Below are 4,984 nucleotides of genomic sequence, written 5' to 3'. Positions count from 1 at the left end.
ATTTTACCGTGTAACACATTTAACACTGATTGTCTACCAAATTCTACCTTGTAAAAGTATTTACAGTATTTCATTTCTACTCATGTTGGTTACACTGTTTTTTTTATCTAAATTTGATAAACAAATTTACAATTATTTTTTTTAATTTTTTAAAGTTGATTATTTTTTTTTATTATATCCAGTCATGACAAAAAATGTATTTTATCATGTATTCAGTTACTAACGATTAAGTGTTTGAGCAAGTTGTGTCTCGTTCACTAATTTTCTCATCATCTCATCAAATTGTTTTTTTTCTAAGTTATTCTTTAATTTTTTTTAAAAATGAATTTCCAAAGATGTTCAAACGATATCCAGTCATTGGTCGACCAAATACGATTCAATTCAACGCCAGCCCATCCAGAATTCTCTACATTTGTATCTAGGTTACGAACTTTTAAGTCGTTTCCATCGAACACCGGTCAAAATAAGTACAAATTAGCCGAATGCGGATTTTACTATATCAATCTCGACGATGCAGTTCAATGTCATTGGTGTGGAATAATTCTGCATAGTTTTGAAATCGATGATAATTGTTTCATAGAGCATACTCGCTTCTCACCAAAATGTTTATATGTATTATTAATGAAAGGAAATCAATTTGTACAAAAAGTATTAAGTAAATATTGTAAAACCGAAGTTATTTGTAATTGTGAAACTGGTTCGTATGACACCATTTGTTAAATCATGTTTTTTTTATATATATATATATATATATATATATAGGTATTATACTGTTTATAATATTTGCTGTATTGGTCTAAAAAAAAAATAAAAAAAAATTGAATGTTTTATCTTAAATGTGTTAATATTCGATTTAATATCTCGTGGACGTATGGTCTAGCGGGTTAGTGCGTATATAATAATTTAAAAATGTTTTTCAGGTAACAGGTTAGTAAGTATATGTAAATTCCCCTCTAGTGTGTACTAACTGGCTATCTGTACGTCCACATTTTTTTTGCATTTTTTTTTTAGTATATAATATGGGTACAAAGGGAAAAAACTAACAGTTCAATGTATAACTCCTAACAGTTATATCCAATTTTTTTTTATTTATACAAGATTTTTAAAAAATAAATTTAACAAAAAAAAAAAATAATAACTTCACTATGAGTCCACCAATAATTGTCAGTAAGTCTACATTTGACATCCGGGCTTTTAACAAGAAAAGTATTACAGTTGGATTACTAATTAACAAGCAGATTTCAATTATTTTATTATTGGAATGTAAACTTTCAAAGAAAATTATTACATTAAGTTTAGAAGAATGGTTTACACTGATGTCTGAATCTAATTACAATTCAATTATTAATAATCTAAATACCAGAGTGAGACGTGTAAAGATCACCGATTCCTTTTCATATTCAATCAATGTAAAACAGAGTTCAATTACCTTACACCTTAACGAGGAATACATTACCTTGTCACATGTAGATTTGTACCGCCTTCGTCAATTACAGAATTTGATAGATTTGTATGTAGCAGACAAGCAAAAACGTTTAGCAAATTACCAAATTACTTTCAACACTGCATATGACCTAATTAAAAATGATGTCCGTGGTCTGCCGTCCACCTGTCAAAGGAACGAATTTACCAACCAATATATTCAAAACTATGATTTCAAATATTATAATCATCTACAGAACGATGATACATCATTTTTATATGAAATATTACAATTCCATTTTAACACATTGTCCGATATGATTTTACAAGATCTAATATTATAAAATATATAAATATGTTAAATTATTGTTTTTTTTTAAGTAAAATTTTTTTTGTCAATAATAAATTTACCATTTTTTCAATTACATGTCAACTTAAATATTATAAAGAATAGTTTTAATGAGTTATAGTTTCAATATTATGTTTTATTCTTATCACATGTTTTCAATGAATAAGTAAATTAAATTTGATAGCACAAAGTTGATTACAATGTTCCAATTAGAAATTTTTTTTTTTTTTTTCCCCAACCATAGTTTATAGGTTTATGTATTCCAAGAGTTTTAAATAATTAAAAAAAAAAATACATGTATAATAATTTTTTGTTTATTAAATGAAATTTATTTTTTTCATATAATAATCAAATACTCGTCTTGCTCTTAATAGTTTGACGCTTCGGATCAGTTAGTAATTTATCAAATATAGTTTGCATCGTCTCATTGAGTCCAGTATGAAGTGTTTGATCTTTTGATTCATCGCTTGTGTACAATCTAACAGTAGCTTCGCTGAACTTCCATCTATAACAATAAGTTATTTTATTTAAAAAACAAAAGAAGTAAATAAAATCAGTAAAAAAAACAAATTCAGTAATAGGTTTTTTAAATTTAGTCCAATGTATTTACCTGTCCTTTACTGGCACATTCTCAATGTTGGCGACCTTATAGTGGCTTAACACTCAAAGCTCCTTGGATTTTTCTTCAAAAGGCGTTTTTATTGTTACAAAACCATCCCCTTGTCTAAATGTTAGCGAATTAAATATCTCAACATCAAATTCTTCTGATCTTAAACGTTCGCTGACATTATATCTGTATGACGCATTCTATAAAAAAAAATTGAATTATTTATGCTATCATTATAAAAAAAAAAATATTATTTATACTACCATTTTATTCTGCTTCTTTTTCAAAGGTTTTTTCACACTTGTTTTTTCTGCAGCACGTTTTGTACCAGGTTTTGTTTTTGAAAAAGACGGTCTCATATCAATTGATTCGCTGAAATGTTCATTCTACGAAACATAAAACATAGTATATTATTATTTTTTTTTTTTTTACTGTTTTTTCATTATATATTTTCTATGTTCTAAGAATTATAACCAAAGCGTTGAGTAATGACACGACTCACTTCCAATATACTTTAGTTACCATATATTTTTTTTTTTTAACCATGTTATAATCAGACATTTAATAATATTTTAAGAATTGTAACCAGAGCATTGAGTAGTGTTACGACTGGCCTCCAATTTGCTTTGGTTATAAAATATTTGTTAAGTAGTTACTAACCTCTGAATCAGTTAAGCAATTGTACGGTACGACATTTTTCTTTTTTTTCGTTAGATTTCTGTTGAACTGAGATTCTTGTCCTGGGATGAAATCTTGAAGACTGGTGAATATTAGTGAATTCCCTCTGTCTTTTATACACAGATTTTTGCCACTACTTCAATAATTGAATATACAATGGCTTGGTTCCATTTCTATAATAAACTTATTTTATAGAAACCTGTTGGACCATGTTCATATAGGTATGGCACAACAGCAAGTTGTATTATATGTCATAGTCAATGCCCTCATTGAATACATAACAGCCGTTATCCACCGTAATAAAAATTATAAAAGACCCTCGATTGTTCTGTACAATACAAATAAAAACACGCACTGGATCCCAGGCACTAAATCCATAAATCCTTCACTCAAAATACCACACAATTATATTGAAATAAACGATTTTACACCCTTACAACAAATAATCACAGAAATAAAAGATAAATACCAAAATATAAAGAAACCTATCGTAAATAACGAACTCATAGAAAATATACTCGTAACTAATGTAGACCATATTATTACAAATAATTCCGACAAAGAAATTATATATGATAATGAAGGCACCCCTATTAAAATATCCCATGAATTAAATCCTTTACAATACGGACAAGTTTTATCGTTATTAAAAAAATATATACATTTATTTACTTCAGACGCATCTAATATAAAACCAGCTAATGTAAAGCCATGCGAAATAAAAATGAAACAAAATTATAAAGACCCAAAATGTCATGCTCCTCATAGAGTGTCTCCGCAACAAAGAGAGGAACTCAAAATACAATTAGATAAATTAAATAAAGCAAATATTATTCGTTCGATAATATCAAAATTTGCAGCACCCGCATTCTTAGTAAAAAAGAAAGAAAAAGGTTCATACAGATTAGTGGTTTCATACAAAGAATTAAATGAAAGGGTTGAAACAGACCAATACCCTCTACCTAGGACGAATGACTTACTAAGAGCTTTAGAGGGTGCAAAGTAGTTTTCTTCTTTTGACCTCAATAGTGGTTTTTTTCAGTTACCAATAAAAGAAACAGACCAATATAAATTGGCATTTACATCAGTTCAGGGCTTAATGACATTTACTAGGCTGCCTCGAGGATTTAAAAATAGCAGTGCCATATTTCAAAAAGTATTAAATGAAGCATTTTCTGCATTACTATACAAATCTATAATCATTTATATAGACGATCTAGCATCTTACGGCAGCAATTTCGATGAGGCATTAATAAACTTAAATGAAGCTCTAAAAATAATTGATTCAATGAACTTTTCCCTAAAAACATCAAAATGCCATTTCTTTAGTAAAAAAATAGAATTATTAGGCCATGTAATTTCACAAGAAGGCATTAAACCGTTGTTTCGGCATCACTTATTTCCGGGAGTATTTATGGGGAAGACACTTTATTGTATTCTGTGATAATATCAGTTTACAATATTATGAAAATTTAACAACATCATCGGCTAGAATAGCTCAATTAACTCTAAAATTACTAGATTTTAATTTTAATATTTTATACAAAAAAGGGAAAGAAAATAAAGTAGCTGATGCTCTATCAAGGAATCCTATTAATAAAATTGACATTAAAAATGATAATGATAATTTAACTATTGATTTAACTGACATAAAAAACCAACAAAGTAATGATCAATTTTGCTCACAAATCATACAAGCAATTAATAATAATCAAGTCGATCAAATACCAATTAGTATTCAAAGAAAATCTAGACAGTTCATAATCTTAAACGATATATTACATTATAAACATTACAAATCACCAAACAATGTCACTTATCCGCTAGTAATCCCACAATCATTAACAGAAAAAATTTTAAAATCTTATCATGAATCACCTATTGGTGGACATACAGGAATAACACGAACCCTTAACAAAATACAAAAC

General features: G+C 27.8%; 1 long non-coding RNA gene across 1 annotated transcript; it reads right to left on the bottom strand.

Moving 5' to 3' along the window:
- Window positions 1-2,063: 2,063 nt before the first annotated feature.
- LOC103308980 lies at window positions 2,064-2,571 on the bottom strand. The gene is made up of 2 exons (XR_003840109.1): window positions 2,382-2,571; window positions 2,064-2,276 (listed from the first exon to the last, which is right to left on the bottom strand). It is a non-coding gene; the product is annotated as an uncharacterized LOC103308980 (long non-coding RNA).
- Window positions 2,572-4,984: the final 2,413 nt, after the last annotated feature.

This window comes from Acyrthosiphon pisum, unplaced genomic scaffold, assembly GCF_005508785.2.
Source record: "Acyrthosiphon pisum isolate AL4f unplaced genomic scaffold, pea_aphid_22Mar2018_4r6ur Scaffold_21289;HRSCAF=23531, whole genome shotgun sequence".
NCBI classification, from domain to species: Eukaryota; Metazoa; Arthropoda; class Insecta; order Hemiptera; family Aphididae; genus Acyrthosiphon; species Acyrthosiphon pisum.
The sequence above is the reverse complement of the archived record's forward strand: the minus strand, read 5'-3'. Positions and strand labels throughout refer to the sequence as shown.